The sequence below is a fragment of the Rana temporaria genome, chromosome 2 (assembly GCF_905171775.1).
Source record: "Rana temporaria chromosome 2, aRanTem1.1, whole genome shotgun sequence".
Lineage (NCBI taxonomy): Eukaryota > Metazoa > Chordata > Amphibia > Anura > Ranidae > Rana > Rana temporaria.
Genome location: NC_053490.1, coordinates 409,689,406 through 409,715,590, shown reverse-complemented (window position 1 = coordinate 409,715,590; position 26,185 = coordinate 409,689,406). Strand labels below are relative to the sequence as shown.

The window sequence follows — 26,185 nt, the reverse complement described above, 5'->3', positions numbered from 1 at the left end:
TACAGGTCCCATCATGTCAGAGTCTTGCTATGCCTCATGAGACTAGTAGTTCTGCAACAGCTGGAGGTCCACTAATTGCATATCCCTGATTTATAGTCTTAATGGAAGGGTATATTGAGAAGCTTGATGCCTTACCCCCCTCCCCAAGACACAGTTTGATCAATTGGGGTGTCTGTGGGATCAAGGCTATTGTACTTCTTAGGTGTCCATACCGCTGCACACCCAAATTACCTATCAATACTCTTATTAAGGGTGTCTCATTATTACCATTCTCCACCTTGAAGGGTGTAAGAATGTAAAATTAATATCTAATATTCTTATAGCTTCAAGGGCGTATCTGAATGAAGATCATTCATAGTCAGGTTGATTTGAAAATAACGTGTGAGTTTATTGTCACACAGGTGGCATCATAAACACAATGAAAAATAGTATAAAGTTCAGTTTAGCGTAGATGAAAATATCTGGAATTGGATCGATAGTATTGTAGCAAGCTTATGAAAGGATGTGTGCAGCCTCAGGCATGTTGTCTTCTGAGATTTTCCAAAGTGATGCCGGAAGAAACAGGAAATGACGTTTGACTTCTGGCTTCAGCTGTTCTCCTAGTCTATATGTCAGTGTTGTCTTTCAAAGAGGGTGTGAATTAGTGTGTCTTAGTTTAAGTGTGTATCAGTGTGTCATGCAAGTGTGTGGTGCAAATGTGTTCAGCCTTCTTTAAAGCAAAGCTTAAATATATGTTACAAGTGAACGTCATGACCTCATACGGCCCAGGCTTAGACCCTTGTATGGCAAATATTAATATCTGCTAGGTTCAGCAATATGAAGATCTTAGCACAGAGTCGTATGGAGTTTGATTGACAGGCACACATGTGACACTCTATACTTAGAGTAGTGTGCTTGATGATGCAATGTCATAGAACATATATTATCAGCTATAAAGCTATAACTTCATTAAGTAACTATATACTAATACATATCAGTATGACTAAGACTTCACTTAAACTAGCTCTAAATAATTAAACAACAATATCAAATAAATAGCTAAGTTATGGATAATCTGTGATTTTAACTTTAAAGCATGTAAAAACATGTCAGCTCTGACACATGAACTCTATGTGTATACTTATCTGTTAGCCTGCTGACCTCCTGAACTCATGTCAACTTTGGACATAGTAGAACAACTGCCTGACAGTCAAATCTTATGTCATTCTCAAATCGGTTGACCAGTAATGCTCAGTTTTGGATAGAAGAATTATGTCATATCAATTGATCAAGGTCATTCATTCATACCTAATTATTATGATTAATCATAAATCAAAATATGTTTTGCAAGCTTGCCATGAATTGCCGAATTATGAATTTGGAATAATATTCTAACAATCCCCCCTGAATTATGATTAATCATACTAAATCATTTAATACTCACATACATACATTCATATCTCATTTTCTCCACCTTGTATCAAACGATTGGACACGATATTCCTCAGAACTGAAGCAACTCTTTACTTTTAACTCTTCTTAGATCTATCTAATCAAAATCTTACCAGAAATAATGGTATAGATTTTAAAAATGTATAACATAATGATGACTAATATCAATAATTATTAATATTAACAATAATAATAATAATGAAAATTATTATTATTAAAATAAGTAAATAATGCAATAATATATTTCCATATATGTGCTCAAATAATATTTTAGCTCTTTGGAAATATACTTTATACTCTAAAACTTTCATAACTTTCCATAGTTCTATTAATGATATCTTTCTTAAGTTATGAACAAAAAATGTTCTATTAACTAGAATGAGTGTGCTAACATTCAATATGTGAATAAATAAAAATAAATAAAAATAATAATCCTAACTTCATGTGAACATTAATATCATAATAATTGGATAATCAAAAAATGTATATGTATATGTGGACAAATGTTTCAGTCCTAAATTGTTTATCTATAGTAGATAGATAATGTTCCTTCCGATTAATGTTTCTTCATGAAATGTCTTTAAAATGTCTTCTTCAAGTTCCGTTAGAAAAACCTTGATGAATAAGATAAAATAGTTCATAAATATGAAATATAAATCTTTTGTCAAATATTCTTCCAAAAAGGATCTCTTCTTTAACTTTGAATTTCTCTTTGCTCTTTATAGAAGCTTGTTATCCTTCATATTTGTTTGATTTTAGATGCCATATCTGTAAAAGAGAGGCAGTATCATTACTCAGGAATAAAATATTTATATTAATTCTTATACATTTTGATATTTTTCTCAACAAATATTAAAACATTATGAGACAATTACTTTGTGAATTTGTTAAAACTATATGTGAAATACTATCTCATATTTTCCTTCAAAGAGATTTTCTGTGTGACTATGTACTTCTATATACTTCTGTATATTGTCCTTATTCTGACTAAAAATAACCTAAATTATAAAATATATGTACTGTGAGGTTTAGGTATGTCAGGACGCAATATTTCATTTTTCCGGTCATGATACAAATTCTATTTCTAACGAACAAAGTTAGATTTCATATCACCCCAGAGATGACAATGGACTATGCCTTTGTTCTCACCTCTAAACGATTAGAAATATGCGTAACTGTATTCTGTGTTGGAGTTCTTACTTTAGTGTCAGAGTGTTCTGCAAGTACTTCAATGCATTTCTCAGCTCTTACGCTGGAAATCTGAGATAAAGACTTCTCAGCTACAGCTGTATAAACATGTGCTGGTGTAAATTTCTGTTGATGTCTTTCGTTCCCATCTATCTGAATATGTATTTGTAATAAAGCTCTGAACCATAAAGGATATATTTTCTTAATTTCACTAAAATTACCTTCCTCAAAAATACCTTTTAATGAACAGTCAGGTGTCCGTACAATGGTTTTGTTTGATTTTACTATGCTCTCTGTAACTTTAATTGCATAGTAAACACTTAGAAGTTGCTTCACACCTGGCTCAAAAGTTTTTTCCAAAAATGATAAAACTCTGGAGAAATAGGCAATTATTTTCTCCTTACCTTCTTGTAACTGAAACAATGTTACTGAGATGGCATTCTCAGATACATGAGTTTTCAAAACAAACGATGTTTCAGAACAGACCTTTATTGTACTTAATGCTGGAGCATTCTGCAAATCTTTTTTCAACACTTCAAAAGCATTTTTCTCATTTGGACCCCACTGGTCAACTATATTACCTTTATTCCTTAAAAGATTATATAGTGGATTAACTTTTTCTGCGAAACAATGTACAAACTCTTTGCAATAATTTATTTTATGCAAAAATTTATGCAATGCCTTGTAAGTTGTTGGAGTTGGGATAACAGTAATATCCCTAACTGTTTCTTGCAACAATTGTCTCTTTCCTTGACTAATTTGCATGTGAAGGAATTTCACTTGACTTTTCATCAGCTGAACTTTTGTTGTGTTTAATTTTAAACCTTCAGCTTGTAACATCATAAACAATTCAGACAAAAGAGCCATATGTTCATCGATATTCTGAGTACTCAGCAAAATCGTATCCACGTGCTGACAAATGCAATCTGGCCTAGAAAATTTAGAAAGTATTGTTGCTATAGTTTCATGAACTATACCATCACCTATACCTAGATCAGGTATTAATCGAGTGAACGTATAAGTCTCTTTTCTGAATGTGAACGCAAGTTTGTATTGACAACTTTTAGTTAAAGGAATGGAAAAATGGCTACCAGCGATTTCTAGTACAGAAAACACTTTGTTCTCAACATTCAAATGTAATTTTATGTTAGATTTATCAGGAAGAACTGGGCTATTTGTGATTTGTTTATCCAATGTTCTTACGTCAACTGATAAAGAATATGAATTATCAATATTTTTGATAGGCCAAATACAGTTATTTACCACTGATTTAGCTTTCTTTACAATTCCTAGTTGTACAAATTCTTGAATAATATCAGAAAGTGGACCAATTGATTCTGGTGGTAACTCACTCTGATCAAGAGGTTCTGGATCCTTTCCTTCAATATTTAATTCGGCACTTTTCAAAGTTCCAAAGTCATTTTTGAACTTTGACCACAAACTTGGAAAAGATTGTACCACTTCCTTTAAAGCACAATTTTCATCAATATCAGGCCACTTTTGTTCTGTAGACATATTGGTAACGGAACCAACATTACGGTATACAGAGGGATCAATCAGCACTGATTTGGGCCTAGATGGATCTTTCCAAATACTTCTATTAGCCAAATCAATCACCCACTTTTGTTTATTGATTACATCAATGCCAAGTATATTCTCTGCTTCGTGACAGACCCAAATGTTAATATTAGTTTTCACTAATCCAGGTACTTCAAATGTTACATTGGATACCTGTCTAGCAGTGGAATTACCTGTATTATTAAAACCCACTATATTACACATAGGAGAATTTGGTTTCACAGGTATGTTTTCTTTGATAAGGGTAATCTCAGATCCACTGTCTAAGAGACAATTAATATGTTTACCATTTATCAAACATTGTAAATATGGCCTCCCATTCTCGTCCAAAATAATTGGTGCTACATATTGTAATGGCAGAGAAATTGAATCCGGGTGTGATTCTATTTTTGGCAATGGCAATAAACCTTCTTTTTCAGTGACAGCTCCTTTTGCCATAATGTCTGAACTACTGTGAACAGTCAAATTACTGATCTGTTTGACTTCAGTGTCATAAGGCAATTCAGTCAAAATGTTATCTTGACATGAAAAATCAGGTTGCACAAAAGCTGATTTTTCATACTCCATATCTTTAGTTCTTATTTGTAAGTCACTCTTAAACTTAAAGCAATGTTTTTTCATATGGCCAAATCCATGACAGTAAAAACACATCATGGGGTCGTCTCCTTGACTCACTTGACTGCACCTGTCCTTGTCATTCCTGCTAAGACCTGTCGTTTCTGACACGTCTGTAGCCTGACTATTTTTGTCACATTGAATAATAGAAACCTCGTGTGCGAGACTGCTTTGATTCAATTGTCTCCTAATTTTGTCAATGAAACTTACTATAGCATTTAAATTTTGCCGTTCCTGAGCTATGGCCACTGAAGTTGGGTCAAGGTATTTAAATTTTTTTATGAAAGCCATTTTTAAACCTGGGTCAGTTTCATCATCTACTCCAAATATCATTTCATAAACCTTGCAAAATCTTGTTTTAAACCAAAATGGATCTTCTTCTGCAGTAGTCTGTAATAGGTCTAGCATTTCTATGGTCGGTTTTTGTTCACCGGTCATACATAGCAATAATAGTCGCAATCTATCTGTGGCGTCATTTTGACCTTCATCATCACTAACAAGTGAATGGATTCGTTTAGCAAAATTAACAGGAATCCACAACTGAAAAATGTAATTGCGTTGATCGTTTGAAAGATTAAAACGATCTGCAAACATTTCAAATAAATCCCAATTAGAAAATACAGTAGCCTCAACGTCATAAATAGGAAAGTCTTTTAGAACCTTCATCAGCTGATCATGAATTTGCAATTTAAGTTTTGCAGTCCTACATAATAAGTTTTTATGCTTCATTTCCATTTCATCAGTAGCATCAACATTCTCTATTTCCGAACTTTCCGGAAAATAAGATTGTAGCTTTGACTTGGTTTCAATCTTTTTGTCATCTGTATTTATTACAGCAATCTGTTTACTGTCATTTTGTAACTCTGGCAAAATCATGTTTTTAGATCCTAATTGTTCCTCAAGATTTTCTATGTAATTACACAAAATCTCACAGTTCGAACAACTGAGAGCATCCTGGGACACATTTTCATGTATTCCTGTGTTCTGTACATTATTTGTCTCTGTCTGGTTTAGTGTACACACATTTTTGGCAGGTAAAATATTAATAATCATCTTATTAAAGATTCTTACCAATTTCAATACATTACTTATTTTCTTACGTAATTTATTCACAGTAAACCTGGATTTGTCTATCTGGACATTGGAATTTAAGCATTCTTGATACATATACAACCACAAGTGACTGTCATTTGGATAAAAACACACATCTTTAAATTCTAGCTTACTATCTCTAGCTATTTCATCTATAAAATTCATATTTTTTTTTTTACTCACCGTTATTAGAAGGATTTCTCGTCATCAACCGTCTGTTACTGGACTGTTGTCCACATCTGACGCGACACAAACGCCTCTTGCTTGATAGGTTCTGAACCGTCTTTTTTCTCGAGACTTGAATATTCGCAAAAACTGCGCTAATCTCTCCCCCCCTCATCAAGGGTCGAGATTTCCGTAAAAATAGAGATAAGACAGTACTTTCTTTGGCTCGCCACTGTAAGAATGTAAAATTAATAACTAATATTCTTATAGCTTCAAGGGCGTATCTGAATGAAGATCATTCATAGTCAGGTTGATTTGAAAATAACGTGTGAGTTTATTGTCACACAGGTGGCATCATAAACACAATGAAAAATAGTATAAAGTTCAGTTTAGCGTAGATGAAAATATCTGGAATTGGATCGATAGTATTGTAGCAAGCTTATGAAAGGATGTGTGCAGCCTCAGGCATGTTGTCTTCTGAGATTTTCCAAAGTGATGCCGGAAGAAACAGGAAATGACGTTTGACTTCTGGCTTCAGCTGTTCTCCTAGTCTATATGTCAGTGTTGTCTTTCAAAGAGGGTGTGAATTAGTGTGTCTTAGTTTAAGTGTGTATCAGTGTGTCATGCAAGTGTGTGGTGCAAATGTGTTCAGCCTTCTTTAAAGCAAAGCTTAAATATATGTTACAAGTGAACGTCATGACCTCATACGGCCCAGGCTTAGACCCTTGTATGGCAAATATTAATATCTGCTAGGTTCAGCAATATGAAGATCTTAGCACAGAGTCGTATGGAGTTTGATTGACAGGCACACATGTGACACTCTATACTTAGAGTAGTGTGCTTGATGATGCAATGTCATAGAACATATATTATCAGCTATAAAGCTATAACTTCATTAAGTAACTATATACTAATACATATCAGTATGACTAAGACTTCACTTAAACTAGCTCTAAATAATTAAACAACAATATCAAATAAATAGCTAAGTTATGGATAATCTGTGATTTTAACTTTAAAGCATGTAAAAACATGTCAGCTCTGACACATGAACTCTATGTGTATACTTATCTGTTAGCCTGCTGACCTCCTGAACTCATGTCAACTTTGGACATAGTAGAACAACTGCCTGACAGTCAAATCTTATGTCATTCTCAAATCGGTTGACCAGTAATGCTCAGTTTTGGATAGAAGAATTATGTCATATCAATTGATCAAGGTCATTCATTCATACCTAATTATTATGATTAATCATAAATCAAAATATGTTTTGCAAGCTTGCCATGAATTGCCGAATTATGAATTTGGAATAATATTCTAACAAAGGGCTGTACATTTCCTGAACATGCATCCGGCATTATCCTTTCTCCATTGTGAGCACATATATTGTTCTTATTGTTTTTTTTTTTTGTTTTTTTTTTGTACTTTGCTGAAAAATCCTATACAAATCTTTAAAAGGAAAAAAAATGTTTAATTCCACCCTGGACTGTGAAGCTATGACATTGCAAGCCTTGACTGCCACTATGGCTTTGGAAATCCAAATCTACTTTTTGATTGCCTCTGTGACCAGTCGGTGGCACCATCGGATCGTTTCTCAGGTGAGCTGGCAGAAGCAGTAAGATTGAGAGACACCAGTGATAGATAGATAGATAGATAGATAGATAGATAGATAGATAGATAGATAGATAGATAGATAGATAGATAGATAGATTTAAACACACTTATCCCTTACATATGCAACTGGTAGTATTTTTATAAGAAACATACCTTAAAAATGGTCTACATCTACCTATACTTCAAGTCTGGGAGAGTGATAGTTTCCTAAATGAAAATACACTCAGGGCCAGTGACTTGTTTCCACTGGTATGCCACACATTAAAAAGTGAACCCACATGTAAATCTTGACAGCGTCTGAGAGTTTTGACTGCATAAAGAAATATGTCATTTAGCTGTGGGAGTGCATTGTATACAGTTGAGTGGGTGATAGGTTCCAATAATTGAAATGGATTATATCTCTGAAAGAATTAATGTATGTTGGCTTGCACAGGCAAACCTGAATACAAATACTTCTGGTGTGTATTTGTGCTTTTTTTAATTAAGGGACTTTGTTATAAAGGTTTGTGAACACAAACCAAGCCAGTGACGGACAGTCTGGGGATGTGAGAAATCCGACTCAATTGAATGGCTCTCTTGCATAGCCCTGTTTAGTGTAAAGATGTATACTGAGAGAAATAATTGCTCTCTTTTATAAACAAGACTAGAACATTATACAAATTATGAATGCAATGTTTAAAGAAATACACTTAAACACAGTATAGACATTAAAAAATGACTATTAAACACCAATTAAGAGCATTACCAAACAATAAAAAGAAGTGTTGTGTACCTCAAAAATGTTTGAGAGCATTTCCAGTATTTAAAAAGTTAAAAAAATATTATTAAAAACTAAAACAATACACATTTTCACATGCAAACTTATATGTTTAAAGAAATTAAAACATGGTTAAACATTTAATTCAGATTGTTGTGTATATGAATTTTTACAAAAATCTTGAGTAGTCTGAAAGCAAGGATATCAAATCATACATAAATGTCCATAGCTATTTATAGCTATGTATCATTGTATTGTAATTTCCAATAAGGAATTGAAACAGAGGGAAGCTGAATCTAAATGTGAATTAACATGAAATATTGTAATTGTTTCCAAAAGGACATAGACCAACATTAAGGAAGAAAGCAATGGTATTACAATGCTTATATGGTATAACTTACAGTGAGAAACACATATGAGTCACTTATATCTAAAAAGGAATTACAATTTAATGGCTTGAGCCATGAAGCTGTGTAAAAGATGCACATTTGTTACTACTTGAGAATGAGATTTAACTAACATTTACTATTGTGAAAAGAGCACTTGCAAATCACTCAAAGAATAAACTGCCATATTTTGCCCAAAAGAAGCTATCTAAACTATTGCGCTCCTTTAAAAAGGATGGCTATGGGTGTGTTATACAGTGTTTGGTACAAAATCACTTGGCAGAAGATGCATTTGTGTAACTGAATACAAACACTGCTTAGTGAAAACATTGCATGTATATTTGAGGAATGCATTGTTTGTGGTTGTTTACACCCAGCATTTATTTTCTGTCTGATTGCATACAAATTTAGTGTTTAGATTTGGCGTCATATTATATGGTGGCAGCTAAGGCTCAGGACAGAAGCTCAATAACTGAAAGAAATCTCAGTGGAAGCACACAAGTCAGTGTCTCCTTACATTGCCAGTACATTGCTAGTTACTAGTTTGTAACTAGCACACATATATATATATATATATATATATATATATATATATATATATATATATATATATATATATATATAAATAAATTAACTTTCTATCCCCAATAACTCCACTACAGTACTGCAAGTCCATATCTTTATAGAAACCATACTTTTCACTGATGCTACTGAATAAATAAGCCTCTAATGTGTTTCAATAAAAAATACAGTATAATGAAAAAATTCCTTTGTCTTTAGAAATTCCCTGTATCTCCTCATGAATGCATAAAAAGTTTGATGATGTATAAAAATGTTATTTTATTATAAATACTTAAGAACAGGAATGACACTGTTACAGGTTATATAATTCAAATTATTTGATTCTTCTGAGGAATATACGGTATGATACATGGATAGTGCAACAGCACCCTTTCCGATTTTACCTATTTCTGTGCAGATTCTAATAACACGTTTACTAAGCCTGGCACTAACTCATTGTTCCTGAATTTAGCTAGCAATCCTACAGGGGTTTATGTAGGTTGGCTGAGTTAGCAGTCTATAACAAGCCATGTTTAACTACTAAACTTACATATGTACTGCCAGGGCTTTACAATGATAGCTGATGAAAATATATATATATACATAAAGCTAATTAAACACCACTGCTAATTTGCTAAGCTATTATTGAAATAGTATAAAAATGTTGATGTTTCAGTAAAAACTATTTTTTTTAACCACTTGCTGACCATGTCAGCAAGTGGTTATACCACAATTCTGTCTGCAGCTGCAGCCGCAGCCAGGATCTTGGTATAATATTTTATTACAGCCGGCGATTCTTTGGGGAGCCAAAACCCATGGTAAATGGCTGGAGTGGCTTCACACTGGGGAGATGAATGAGTATATGTTCCCAGGTCTCCTCTGTAAGTAATGAAGCCGGAAGTGATGATGATTTCGTAACTTTTGGTTTCAGAACCATCAAAGCAGCTAAATCAGCATGATCTGTGCTTGTTTAGCTGCTTTAAAGGGAAGGGAAGACAGCGGGGGTCTAATAGATCCCTAATGTCTCCATTAAAAAATGATGACACCTGCCCAAAGCTATTGCATAGAGGGGGCAAGCCCCTTATGATGGCAATACAGTTAAATGAAAGAATGTAAAAAGTGTAAAAATAAATAAATAATGTGAATAAACTATATATAGAAACAGTAAAAAAATGTATGTGAGTTATTGCCACAAATGTCAGAATGAGAGCAATAATTCTGGAGCCATCATTTACAATTAACTCTACGCTGATAGCCTATAAAGGGTTTTTACGTGTCCCCAAACGTAACCTCTTAATTGTACCTGATGTTAATCCCTTCTCTGCCAGTGTCATTAGTACAATGTCAGTGCATATGTTTAGCACTGATCACTCTAATAATGTCACTAGTTCCAAAAAAAGTGTCAAATATGTCAGTTAGGTGTCCGATCTGTCCATCGCAATGTCATAGTCCCACTAAAAATCACTGATCACTGGCATTACTAGTAAAAAAATGCCATAAATCTATCCCCTATTTTGTAGATGCTATGGCCCAGATTCACGTAGAGCGGCGCATATTTAGTTTGTCGTAACGCATGTCATTTACGTTACGGCGGCTGTATTTTGTGCTGTAAGTGGCATATCCACAGAGTATTTGCGCCCAAATGTGCGCCAGCGTAACGTAAATTCCGAGGCGTAAGGCGGGGTAATTGAAAGTGGGAAGGAAGTGGGCGTGCTCCATTGAAATGAGCCATGACCCCATGCAAATGAAGGGCCGGCCGTACTGCGCATGCGCGCACGATTCTGCACCTCACTGGGCATGCTCAGAACTCGGCCCGGTGCAATCAGTGAAATAGGAAATAGGCCAAGCATACTTAGTGAGATACGCCCTGTGTATAAATAGCCCCACACAAACGCCCTTCCATTGCAAAAGTACATCGCTGTGTTCCCCTTCCTAAAGCTAGGTGCTTTTGTTCTGTTGTTTGTTGGTGTTTGTTGGTTAGTGTAGTATTGTTAAGCCCCATACACACTATCGGTTTTCCTGATGATTTTCTCTTCAGGTTTACCAAAACCATCTAATATGAGGTCAAACCTTAAGCGTTTCAATTTGAATGCAATCAGGCAGGTCCTTGTACTACATGGTTTTGGTAAACCTGAAGAGAAAACCATCAGGAAAACTGATAGTGTGTATGGGTCTTTAGAGTAAAGATTTATTGAAGTAGGAGATTATAGTAGCTGTGTTTTTTTTCTGAGTGTTTTTTGTGTCTGTTTTTTCTGTGTTTGTTTTTGATTTTGTATTAGCTGTCTGCTTGTGTTGTTTGATTTTGGTGTCTGGTTTTTGCTGTCTGATTTTTGGGTTTGTTTGTTCTGTGTCTTTTTGTGTCTGTTTGTTCTGTGTGTTTTTGTGTTTGTTTGTTCTGTTTGATTTTTGTGTGTGTGGTGCTGAGTGCTGTGTGGTGATATGGCACCAAAGAGCATGAGAAGCAAATCCTTGCTAGGGCGATCACCCGATATGGGCGATATTTGCATGGCCCTGAGAGCCGGGACATCACCCCGGCCAGGAAGAGGGTGATCCTCCAGGAGATTACGGATCAGATCAATGCGGGGGGGGAGACGAGGACCACCAGTGGCATTGCAAAGAAGATCAATGATCTGAGGAGCCTGGTCCGTGACAAGCTGGCCAAGATAAATGCCCATGCCAGGGGCACTGGCGGGGGCCCACCTTGCCCCGTCAGGTGGACAGAGGAGGAGCGTGCAGTGGCCCAGTGCTTCCACAGCCAGCAAGTGGTGGGCCTGCCTGGCTTTGACTCCGATGAGGCTGTGAGGACAGGTAAGTGTTTTTTTTTCTATCTGGCGAGTAGCATGTGTGGGGGGAAGGGAATATGTGCCAAGTGTGTGGATCCTCCAACCTGTGTATGTTTTGTGTCATCCACAGATGGCCAGGAGGTTGCTGGGCCATCAGGCCAGTCTGCACCATCCCCCGGACTTGAGGCTGCTGAAGAGCCCCAAGAAAGCCAGGAGTCCCCAGGGCAGGGGAGTGGACACACCTCACCTCATGAGGAGGTTGAGGGGGAGGAGGATGAGGGGGAGGCTGAGGATGATCGGATGGACCTTGCCAGGGAAATCCTTTTGTCTTTGGATGATGCTCCCCCTGTGGCTCCCCCTGTGGCTGCCGCTGTGGCTGGCAGCAGTCAGGCCTCCATCAGGGGTAGCCCCTCCCACTCCTCCCCCAACAGGGCTCCCCCCAGGGGGCTCCCCTCCTCCCAGGCCACAAGCCTCATCCTCAGGCAGAAGACCAGGGGGTGGCCGAGGTACTGCCTGCAAATCTGCGAAGGGACTAGGCCCATCAGACCCAACATCTGGGTCAGGTCACCCGGACTTTGGCCCAGATGGAGGACAGCCTGGCCGCCATTAATGAGTCTGTCAATGATGTGGGCACCAACTCATTGGCGATCATCACCTGCTTTTGTGACCTGCAGGCTGCCACAACAGGCGTGGCCCTGGAGGTGAGTGCCCTGACCCAGGCTGTCAACGCCAATACCCAGGCTGTTCAGGCCAATACGGCAGCCCTCACTGTGGGCCTGAACAGGATAGCCGTGGCCTTGGAGGGCAGGCCAGCAGGTGGGCAGAGCCCAGGGGAGGCTCCTCCTTCCCCTGCTTCCCCCCCATGAGTCTCCCCTTAGGGCCCGTGGCCGTGGCCGGCCCAGGCGTAGCTCATGCCGCCGTTGATAATTTGGGATGTTCTTTTGTTTTTTTTGTTTTTTAAGAATTTCTACTGTGATTATGATTTGTTTTATATGTGTGAATGATGTATGAATGTAGGGGTGACATTCCTGCCATAAAAGGTGTGTCACCCTCATTTTTGGTGGAGTAGGGTTCCCCAAGACCAGGGAAAAGTGATCCCAGGTCCATGTGAATGGTGTATGAATGCACAGTGACATAATTGGAGCCTTGGTGTGGCGTTGCTGCTCTCTAGTACCGTGTGGGGTACTTGGGTCTAATCCAATTCGATGAGGATGTGGGGTGTGTGTGCTAGGGACCACAGTGGGTGTGCATGCATGCATTCTCATTGTGCCATGTTTAATGTGTGTGTTTACTGTGAAAAGATGCCTTCTGCGAGGCGTCTCCTGGCTGCTGTTCCCTCAGTAGACGGGGGACCCTCGGTCAGGGGGGGATTGTCGGGTTCGAGGGTCAGGTCATCCAAGGAATGGGGAGAATTTAAAGAAAGTGTTTTTATCTTGTAATAGCGCTTAAAGAGAAATATACCCACTCTTGATTCTTGACAGTAGCTAGGTAATTTTTTTTATCACAACATGGCCTAGACCTCCTGCTTTCTGCTGTTTGATAAGACTGCTAAATGCACAACAAGCTTTTTTCCTTGCCAAAAGATGATTATTTATTATAAATTTCAGAGAGGTAAAGTCATGCTTACATACTGGTTTGGGCATCAATCTAAAAAGATACAATCATTGAGGCAAAATTTGCATTTTAAAGGCAGCCAGCCTACCTAACCATGAGAGTTCACGGTGAGATACATGAGTTATTACGGATTGCAACTTCTGTATGAAGGGTAGATAATTTTTCCTAAAAAGTAAGTCAATCGATTTAGTGAACACCACCCCAAATAGGTAATACAAGTGTCTTTTCATAAAAAGAAAAATTGGGACTGGAGCTTATTCTTAATATGAGAGTTCGAAATCCAATATATTAGAATTGTTTGTATTTACCTTGTGATAAGACACAGCATAAAATAATTGTAAAGCATGTTGTACTGCCACCAGGGAAGTCTCAAATTTCTTAAACATTAGAATGACGTCCTCAGCAAAGAGGCTGATAACATGGTTAGGACTGCCAATCTGTACACCAGATATATCTGGATGGGACCGAATGTATGTGGCCAGTGGTTCCATAAGAAGATTAAATATTAAGGGAGTTAGTGGGCAGCCCTTCCGTGTGCCATTGGTAATCAGAAAGGGTTTTGACAACATACCAGAAGTATAAACCTGAGCTGAGTTACAGGTACAGGGAGCTAAAATGGCAGCGAGTATACGCCCATGATATTATATTTTCAAAAATAACCTGGAGAGGTCTGTCCAGTGAATCCTATTGAACACCTTTCTCTGCATCCAACGCAAGGAACAGAGAATGAATTTCTTGATTTCTTTGCAAAGTGGAGGACATTCACAATCTTTCCAGTGGCATCAGACAGTTTATCACAGTTTGTCAGACAGTTTGTCTGCCTAGTGAACCCTAACTGATCAGAATGTATTAAAGCAGGTAGTACATCTACCAAACAGAAAGCCAGGAGCTTGGCATATAGTTTCAAGTTGGTGTTTAAAGAGATATAGGCCTAAAATTTTGAGGTGTTGCAGGATCCTTCCCTGGTTTTGGTAAGGTGATAATAAGAGCTTTAACCACTTCTTGAGACCAAAACGTCGTTTACGTAAGGCTTTTTCCGGCGTAAAGTTAATAGCTGGCCTAGCCAATGGCGAACAAATAGCTGGCCTAGCCAATGTTAAATATGGACGTCGTTCCCTAGTCGAATTTTGAAATTTTTACGTAGTTTGAGTAAGTCGTCCGTGAATGGGGCTGGACGTAATTTACGTTCACGTCGAAACCAATACGTCCTTGCGGCGTACATTGGAGCAATGCACACTGGGATATGTCCACGAACGGCACAAATGCGCCGTTCGTTAAAAACGTCAATCACGTCGGGTCACTAGTCATTACCATAAAACACGCCCCCCCCCCTGTTCATCATTTGAATTAGGCGCGCTTACCTTGTCCCATTTACGCTACGCCGCTGTAACTTAGGAGGCGGCATAGCGTATATGCGATACGCTACGCTGCCTCAAAATTAAGCCAGTCTATCTGAATCTGGCTATAAGTCTCCAGAGGGAAATACTTATGTGATAGAGAGTCCAGGACATTAAGGGTTATAGATGTGTGGTCAGAACGCCAACTAAAAACAGGTTGATCCCTAAGTAGTTGTGGCCTGTAGAGAAAAAAGCAAATTCTATCTCAGAGGTGTGTAGACAATTCCAGGTGTCAAAAATGTCCAGGGAATACAAAAAAAATTGCAGAGAGGCTGGAAGGCATTTGGACTGTGCAGTAGAGTCCATAATAAGGCCTGGGGTCAAATTAACATAAAATATGAGTGATCCATGTTTGATTGTGTTCACCCTGTGCATCAATTTATTTAAAAACAATTCCCATGAGTGTTATGAGCATAAATGTTTATAACTGTACATCTAGTGCAGTTTAAATCACAAACCAGAATGAAATAATGGACTGCTGGATCTTTATATAACTCAATCAGATTGAAAGCCAAGGTGTTGCGAATTATGAGTATAACTCCCCTCTTTTTATGTAGGTTCACTGCTACATGAGAATTACCTCCTGAGACATAGAAACAAAAAAGAAAAGGTGGATAGCCACACTCCAAATATTTACCTTTATTTATAGTAGAAGTCAAAGCATCATATGTAGATACAGACCAACTGCACAGCTAGCACGTTTCACAACATATATGGTGCTTAATCTTAGCTGGATTAAGCACCATATAACTGTGCAGTTGGTCTGTATCTACATGTGATGCTTGGATTTCTACTATAAATAAAGGTGACTATTCAGAGTGTGGCTATCCAGCATCTTTTTTTGTCTCTATGTCCCCTCTTTTTATGCTGGCATTGATGCTGAGAAAATGTGCAGAAAGCTGTGATGTGAGCATTTAGGGGGCATATTTTGGTGAAAATGTGTTTCTTGCATGCATAATACATTGCATCGGAATAGAAGGTCCTCTTTCTACAGAGACGATCATTTGGCAGGGTGGTTAAGACCTTTTGCGTTATTTGACAAAAACTTAATAGACATGGTACAGAGAATAATTTACATTTATGCCCTGTACACACGATCGGATATCTGATGGAATCTAATCCGATGGATTTTTTTTTCGGATTTCCGATGAAGCTGACTTTCATCAGTCTTGCCTACACACCATTAGTCAAAAATCTGACCGTGTTCAACGCGGTGACGTAAAACACTACTACGTACTGAGTAAAATTAAGTTCTATGCTTCCGAGCATGCGTCGACTTGATTCTGAGCATGCATGGATTTTTCTCTGATGGAGTTCCAAACAAACGATTGTTTTTTTCTTTCGTTTTTTTATCCATAGGAAAATTTTAAAAGATGTTCTATTTTTTTCACTGATGGAAAACAAACCGATGGGGCCCACACACGATCGGTTTGTCTGATGAAAATGGTCCATCGGTCCGATAGTTCAGCTTTAGTTCTTGACTCCTTGCTATAAAGAGCACTGCATGCATTGCAATCCAGATAGATAGCAAGGCTCCCAATGGAGGGTCACTCCCCCTTGACAGCATACAGTGTGACTATCTGTCTTTTTAATAACTGTAATAGCAGTTTAAGAATTTGTTTCATTAAAATAGTCTTTCCCACCACCTTAGCAGGTGTATTGCCATTTTCAATTGAGTATCCTGGGTTTGGAACTACTTCTCCGCTTCTGTTTATGCTGCGATTTAATTTAATAGTTGTGCACACCTGCACAGTCAGAATGCTGGTTGGCAGAAAACCATGAACCCAGGACTGGAGGCCTAATCCCTCACAATACTCTACAATGCCTACAGGCTCCAGAGCCCATACTAGGATTTACCAATTATTGAGAAAACTGCAATGCCAGTGAGAACCCTGGGTGACATATAACTCATCTGATACCCTTCTAGCCTTGTAAAATAGCCATGTCTTGTCCTAATGTGCTGCATGTGGTAATCAGCATTTTCTTTCAATTATGACAAAGTGTAACCCTTGTGTGAATAATCATTAATGCAGAATGAATGTTCTTGGCATCTCTGATTGTAATGTGTATCCAACCAATTCATTCTAGTTGACATTTTGCTCTGCATTTCACTTATATGCTGTTTTCTTGAACTATTTCAAGACTAAAGTGCCAAAAGAAAAGCACCATGGTCAGTCAATGTTGTATTCAATGTTAGTTTGATGAGGTCTGTTACAACTATTCAAACACCATATGCATGCTGAGACAAATAAATTAAACAGTCACTTATGTCTCCTGACTTTCATTAAATGTCTGATGGTTACTTAAAAGTACCTTTACTCAAAGGGTTCTTATTTTTTCATTCATAAAGTGTGGATTTTGAACATATATATATTTTTACATTCACTGTACGAATGCATTTGACAGTTCACACTGGGCAAATTTTTTGAAAGCTAAATAAGCAGCAACTTATATTTACTTAATATGTAGAGATGATGATACAAATATTGGAAATTTTCCAACAGCTCAATGTCCCAACCAGCAGAGTTTATCAGATGATATCATTCTCTCTATATACATGCTGAAATTGGCTACGACATCAAAGTCACTGGGATCATGCAATGCTTTATCTTCTTTCTAGCATCAATAAAGCACTGATTATTGCTAGAAAGTAATGCAGAGATAGAGTTTTGGACTTAGCAATGATGCCGTTATTATTGAAGTACTTAAAATGCCAACAGAGCAGTCTGCAAATAAAACAAGGGTGTAGACACTGCATTGTTGTCTAGGTAGGCTTACCACATACCCTGGCTGTAATACTGAGGTAGCAGGAAAAAAATAGGGGGCATTTTAATAAAACAACTAATGTAATTTTCAACAAATATTCACTGCAGGCGAATCAAACTCTTGCATGTGTTTTAAATTACAAGAGCTAATTATCCACATGGTTGTGGTGTTTGGTGAATATTTCAATTACTGATTTGTAAATATTTTTTCTCTGGCTTTACAGATCCAGATACAACAGTCATATTATGTTTGGATACCATGAATTGAAAACATCAAAAGACTTTGTTCCATTACTGGCTAGAACAACACAGATTGTAATACAACATACACAAGGCAACATCAACCCAAATAAATGTATATAATCTTATCTAACAAGATGTAAAATAATGTTTCTGTTGTATTTGTAAGGCATACTATGAACTTCTTTGATAAAACCTATTAATGAATAAGTGAAGAGTTAACACTAAAACTGAATAGAAACATCAATGTGTACAGTATATACCCAATACAGAGCAAGATGAGAGATTGAAGTTATAAAAAATATTTGTATTTAATTTTAAAATCTACTTTGCTCTAAGCACCAGTAAAGATTTCCTTTCATGCAAATGTCACAGGTTTTGTAACCAACTATGTCATGTTATTAATACTGCCAATGCTGCTAATTAATGACTGTGCTTCAGAATAACAGCAAAAACATTTTTTTATAATTTTATAATTCAGTCCTCCAGGCACCCCTGCCAAATAGCATATCATATAATCAGCCCCTCTTCTCCAGATTCATTTTATGAAACACACATAGCCCCTGGCTTTGTTTTCTAAATAACCAGGAGGAAAGTTACCACAAGATCTATGAGACCTGCAGATCCATAATTTCCAACTTTCTAAGATGGTTAAGAGTGACACCTTTTAGCACAAAGTGTGTAGGCAAAGGATACACCCCTCCATTTACAGGGCCCATGAAGAATTAATAAGCAAAAAACAATTGGCTTAACCAATCTTTATTTTTTCATTACAATGCGTCTTTTGTACTGGTCTAATAGTGCAATAATAAAAAGAGTTATGCGAAAGGTTTAGTGTAGTTTAACACGTTTGGTAGTTAATATCTGCATTTATTATAAGTGATTTGATTCCAAACAAGGAACAGTCACTTAAAATAAGGGACAGTTGGGAGGTATGCAGATCCTACATTAGGAGCAACCAGAAATAAAGCAGCACCATACTTATGAAGTTATCATTCTGCTTTTTTTCTTCTATCGGTATACTTTAAAGGAGTTGTAAAGGAAAAGCATTTTTCACCTTAATGCAATCTATGCATTAAGGTGAAAAAACATCTGATGATGCCAGCCCCCCCCCCACCCCGAGCCCCCGTTTTACTTACCTGACGCCTCGAAAGTCCAGCGCTCGGTCCCGAGATCCTCTTCGCTGCTCAGCCTGGCCGCTGATTGGCTAGAGCGGATGGATTGAGAGCAGCGCAGCCATTGGCTGGCGCTGCTGTAAATCACATCTAGTGACACGGCGCGCCAAGGGGCAGGGCCGAGTGATACAGCGAATCACAGAAGCGCGCCCGCAAGGACTCATCACCATGCGAGCTCTCTCGCATGAATGTGATGAGTTCTTGCGGGGAGGACAAGAGACAGCCAGAAGACGTGGATCGGGGCCACTCTGTGCCAAACGAACTGCACAGTGGAGGTAAGTATAACATGTTTGTTATTTTAAATTAAAAAAATAATTCTTTATTGACCCTTTTAAGCCTCGTACACACGATCAGTCCATCCGATGAGAACGGTCTGAAGGACCGTTTGTCATCGGTTAACCGATGAAGCTGACTGATGGTTTGTCGTGCCTACACACCATCGGTTAAAAAAACAATCGTGTCAGAACGCGGTGACGTAAAACACAACGACGTCCTGAAAAAAACGAAGTTCAATGCTTCCAAGCATGCGTCGACTTGATTCTGAGCATGCGTGGATTTTTAACCGATGGTTGTACCTACTAACGTTCGGTTTTGACCTATCGGTTAGGAATCCATTGGTTAAACTTAAAGCAAATTGGCTTTTTTTTAACCAATGGTTAAATAACCTATGGGGCCCACACACGATCAGTTTTGACCGATGAAAACGGTCCATCAGACCGGTGTCCTCTGGTTAACCTATCGTGTGTACGAGACCTAAGTGTTAGATTAACAGGCATAGAGCCTAAAAGGCTTTGAGAATTTGCTCCCACCCTAGGTCTGGCCATACATTATACAATTTTCTGATACAATTTTCCTTTAGATTTACCAAAACCATATAATATAAGATCAAACCTCAACACTTTCAATTACTGTAGTATGCAATCTGGCAGGACCTTGTACTACATAGTTGAAGGTAAATCTAAAGAAAATTGTGTAATATATGTCCAACTTAAGAGTTCTAAGTATATATACAGTAACAAAGTCAATGGGTCCTAAGTATTAAAACAAAGAGAATGATTGCAAGCTAAAGAATATTAAAAAAAAAAATCACTTAATTATGTATTTAAAAATATTGGAATACCTCTATGTTTTACCAAACCAGCATCTGAAACTATAACCAAAATACACAGACATTAGGTAGTGCTGCACATCCCCATACATGTAGTGATTCAAATTAGATAACTATGTAACACATTGGCCCAGATTCAAGTAGAATTGCTCTTTATTTGCGCAGGCACAGGGCAACGATTTTGCCCTGCGCCCACGCAGATTTTTGAGGCCGTAAATTGCGAGGGCGCGCCGGCAAAATTGCCCGGCGTAAGCGCGCGCAATGTAAATGATCCCGCCGGGGGCGGAAATCATTTAAATTAGGCGCGTTCCCGCGCCGATCATAAAGCGCATGCGCCGTCGGGAAACTTTCCCGACGTGCATTGCGGCAAATGACATCGCAAGGACGTCATTTGCTTCAAAGTGAACGTGAATGGCATCCAGCGCCATTCACGAATTACTTACGCAAACGCTGTGAAATTCAAATTTCATGGCGCGGGAACGGCGGCTATACTTTAGCATTGGCTGCCCCTACTATTAGAAGGGGCAGCCTTGCGCTAAGGTTGCCGTACGGAAACTCCGTACCTAACTTGCGCAGGGCCCGCGCAAGTTTGTGAATCAGTGGTAGTATGCAATTTGCATACTACACGCTGATCACAATGGGAGCGCCCCCTAGCGGCCCACGCAAGAATGCAGCCTAAAATCTGCGTGGCATAAGAGCCTTATGCCGTGCAGATTTTAGGCTGCAGTCGGTGTAACGAGGTTCCTGAATCAGGAGCATTCGTTACACCGGCGCAAGTAAGCAATTGCGCCGTGTAACCTATGGTTACACGGGCGCAATTGCTTCTTGAATCTGGGCCATTGTAAATAACCTCAATTAACAATGACACAGAAAAAATATGTATAGAATGAAATCAAAGGCAGTCCCAAAAAAATCCTTCCCATTGGTGTATGTTATAGATCACCAATAGTGTCCATAGATGATCCACATAATATCCCTGTTCATGCAGTGCTCGTGACCACCACTTCCACTGTGCAGATTCAAAGACTCACCAGAGATCAATGACTCATATTTAAGGTGATTGGTATGCAAAGCTCAAATTGTTAAAAATTACTCCAAACGTATCCTATGGTACTCTTGCTCTAGGATATGGTATCTTCTAAAGCATGCTCCTTCCAACAGTCATCCATAAAAAAGAAAGGCCAACAATAGTGCATTAACTCTACACCTTCAAATGTTATTAAAATCATATACAATAGTCACAATACTCATAGGGCCAATGATGAAATTAATATTTGGTGTGATTACCCTTTGCCTTTAAAACAGCTCAATTCTTCTAGGTACACTTTAAAAAACTCAGCAGGTAGGTAGTTACAAACATATTGGGAAACTAACCACAGATCTTCTGTGGATGTAAGCTACATCATATCCTTCTGTTCCTTCATGTAATCCCAGACAGACTTGATGATGTTGAGATCAGGGCTGTATGGGGGGGGGCTAAACCATCACTTCCAGGACTTCTTTATGCTGAAGATAGTTCTTAATGACATTAGCTGTATGTTTGGGGTTGTTGTTCTGTTGTAGAACAAATTTGGAGCCATTCATATGGCTCGCTGATGGTATAGATTGATAGATAATTAAGTACAGTATATGCCTGTATTTCTCAGCATTGAGGACACCATTGATCCTAACCAAATCTCGAACTCCATTTGCAGAAATGCAGCCCCAAACTTGTGTGATTTACATTCATGGTCTTGCTGCCTCATCTGGCACTTAAAAACTTGGGTGTTCTTGTTTTAGTCCCCATTATTGTCCGTATTTTTCCTTGAAACTGACTGTTTCCCTATTACTGACAGACCACACCTTGTTCTGCATTGTGTGGATTGGAATTGTGGAGTGGTAATCTTGGAAGAAGGGGGTTTGCTTCCTTATGTAAGAGCTGCCATCTGATGGCTGTTAATTTGAAAACTGTTAAGGGAATATACAAGAAGAATCAGGAAAGGTGAAGCACAGATCCATAGAACAATTAAAGAATGATTGAAGCAGAAGCAGGGAGATTCATTCAGTGCATGTCCACTCCAATGGGAAAAGAGTGAGCAGCAGAGTAATAACATTATCAAATGTCACTCCAAATCTCATAGGACTTGCAGTCAGGGACAAAGCAGAACTCATTTACTAAAGGAAAGATAATTTAGCTTAGTGAATGAGGGGAAGCACTAATGACTTAAATCGTTCAATCATATGCTAGCAAAAATACTATTAAAAAAAATTCCTTGCCTGTGAAGTAATTTTTTTAAGCAAATGGATTTTTGTTTGCAAAGTAAAAATTCCCTTGCAATACAGACAGCCTATTTTCCTTTAGAAAATAAACCCCACTATAGTTACTACCTATATCACTAATGATCCTTAGTCTTGGTCCCCTATTCACCCCCTTAACTCCAACTTGGGTGAGATTGCCCCTATCCCAGACCCACAGCGCTGGATAGTCCGGGGAGTCAAATATCTCTGTCATCTTTACAATACCCCAAGGTTTTTAAGCCCTTCTCTCAGTTGAAAGGGGAATTTAACTTGCCTCCTACCTATTTATTCTACTACTATCAACTACATCATGCTATACTGAACTTATTGCCACCCCTGTGAGGGACCATGCGATCAGCCCAGATATGTCAGCTCTGCTCAGCCCACAGTCTCCTGCCCCCCTGGATTTTACTACAATGATAAATGCCTTTTCCTGTTTACACACGTTTTATTTGGAAGACATGAAATACAATGGTTACAAAAATAGCATGAAGTTTGTACAGATATGGGGAGCTTCATAGCGAAATTATGAAATAGGATACAAAGTTGTTCAAACAGTGGGTGATGATGACATTATTCAAAATGATAGTAGAATAATAGAAGTACATGGGGAACATAAATATAAATGGGGCAGGGGTCACCGAATGACATATTAAAATACCTTCAAAATACAAAGGGAGAAGAAGAGGAGAAACTTTGAGAAGAATGGAGAGATTTACACAGGATATCGTTCTGGTGAGGACCAATATAGCCATTTTGCATTAAAACTGTGCATGCTATCAGATAGTGTATGGTGAATTCTCTCTGAAAGTCTAAGCATTTTCATTCTGGAAACAACCTGAGGCCACGGGAGGTTTTGGGACCTCCAGTTGGAGGCAATCATCCATTGGATGGAACTGATAAGGGAGTGAATTAGTCTGTTGCAGGGGGGGGGGGGGGTGGGACATCTGGAACTGTGGCGTATAAGAGGCAGGTTTGTGGTGAGAGGGAGATTTTATTTTTTAGGGAATTTTCGAGTCTACTGACTGCTGCGTGCCAGATTGGCTCTAGATGGCTACAGCTCCAGAAAGTGTGAAGGTAGTCACCTACTTCCGCACAGCCTCTGAAACAGTCAGGGGAGGTTGTAGGGTAAAAGGAGTGTATCTTAGACAGGGTCATGTACCATCTGGTGAGAAGTTTTAGTGGGGGTTCTCTAAATGCAGCTGCACAGTTGCTTTTACGAAGATTGTCTACCATAGAGGACCAAGATTCGATGGAGAATGAGCGGTCCAAGTCGGCTTCCCAACGTAACATAGGGCCAGATTTTTCAGGTAGATGTAGGTTATTGAGGTTGTGGTATAACTGAGAGATTAAACCTTTATCTCTTGGGGAGGATATACATATATGCTAAAATAACTTACTTGGGGGATCAATAGATAAAGAGTAGTATGTTGCATAAAAGTCGTGTATCAGAGTGTATTGAGAGAATTCTGAGGGGGGAAAGTTAAACCAGATTGAATGGAGGTGAAGGAGAGGAATTTAGAATTAAGTATAAATGATTTAAGCATGGTGAGGTCATTGGTAATCCAGTTCTGAAAGAGAGTGCTGTCTAGAAAGGCTGGAGGGAATCTGGAATCACCAAGGTATGGTTAACGGAGGGGTTGCTGAGGAGAGTTTGAAAAAAGCTTTAAATCTGTTCCACAGTTGTACAAAATGTGCTACAATTGTGTTACGTTTGGGTAAAGTGTGATGTGGTTTAGTGTTAGACCACAAGAGGCCTGTGAGGTTGAGAGGCGATCGTTTTAAATGAAATTTTTTTAAAACTTAGTTTTTTACAAGCCGAAAAATTATCGTGTGTACGCGGCATAAGAGATAGTGGGGACCATAAGAAATTAAAGTATTTTTTCAATAAGGATAAAAGATCAGGGGGACAATTAAACACTTAAGGACCGCCTCCCGCACATATACATCTGCAGAATGGCACAGCTGGGCACATGCACGTGCTGTGCTATTGTCCAGCCGTGGGTCCCGGTCCGAAGCTCCGTGACCAGGAACGCTGGAGTCCCACGATCGATCCCCGGAGCTGAGGAACGGGGAGAGCTGTATGTAAACACAGCTTCCCCGTTCTTCACTGTGGCGGCGGCATCGATCGTGTGATCCCTTTTATAGGGATTCACAATCGATGATGTCACACCTACAGCCACACCCCCCTACAGTTGTAAACACACATGAGGTCACACATAACCCCTTCACCGCCCAAACTCCCAAACTGCAACTGTCATTTTCACAGTAAACAATGCATTTTAAATGCATTTTTTGCTGTGAAAATTACAATGGTCACAAAAATGTGTCAAAATTGTACGAAGTGTCTGCCATAATGTCGCAGTCACGAAAAAAATCACTGATCGCCGCCATTAGTAGTAATTTTTTTTTTTATAAAAATGCAATAAAACTATCCCCTATTTTGTAAACGCTATAAATTGTGCACAAACCAACCGATAAATGCTTATTGCAATTTTTTTACCAAAAATAGGTAGAAGAATACTTATCGGCCTAAACTGAGGAAAAATAATGTTTTTTTTTATATATTTTTGGGGGATATTTATTATAGCAAAAAGTTAAAAATCTTGATTTTTTTTCAAAATTGTCGCTCTATTTTTGTTTATAGCGCAAAAAATAAAAACCGCAGAGGTAATCAAATACCACCAAAAGAAAGCTGTATTTGTAGGAAAAAAAGGACACCAATTTTGTTTGGGAAACACGTCGCACGACCGCGCAATTGTCTGTTAAAGCGACGCAGTGCCGAATTCGCAAAACCTGGCCGGGTCCTTTAGCTGCATTTTGGTCTGGGTCTTAAGTGGTTAATGGGCAAGATAGAACATTTGTTTGTGTTCATATATAGACCGGAGAGATTATGGAATGTGTGGAGTTCTGCGAGGAGGTTTGGTATTGAAATGAGTGGGTCTGTTAAAAATAAGAGGGCGTCATCAGCATATAAACTAAGTTTGAATTATCCACTATTTGCCGGCCTGGGATAAAGCCAGTTTGATCAGTGTGAATTAAAGAAGTGATGATGGAATGAATGCCTTTTCCAAGATGCTTTCTAGGGGCCTGGCACAAACGGCATCCCAAATTACAACCACCATCCAAGCTGACCTGCAAAATTTGGGCTCCAGAATTGAACAAAAAGTGGAACAAACGATTTCAAGGGCCAAACAAAATCGGCCTACATCCAGGACCTACAAGACCAACTGGACACTAAAATTGATGACCTGGAGAACCACTCTAGGCGTTATAATTTCCACATTAGAGGGCTCCCCGACACAGTTAAGGACACACATCTAGCGGTTAAATCCTTTATCAAACACATCATCCCGGACATCCAGGAACACTGTTTGGAGCTGGACAGGGCTCACAGAGCTCTTCACCCCCTCGTTCGGATGGACTACCCAGAGATATT

General features: G+C 38.6%; 1 long non-coding RNA gene across 1 annotated transcript; it reads right to left on the bottom strand.

Annotated features, from left to right (window-relative positions):
• Nucleotides 1-1,501: 1,501 nt before the first annotated feature.
• Nucleotides 1,502-7,391, bottom strand: LOC120927463. The gene is made up of 2 exons (XR_005747088.1): nucleotides 6,088-7,391; nucleotides 1,502-2,199 (listed from the first exon to the last, which is right to left on the bottom strand). It is a non-coding gene; the product is annotated as an uncharacterized LOC120927463 (long non-coding RNA).
• Between the last annotated feature and the right edge of the window lie 18,794 nt (nucleotides 7,392-26,185).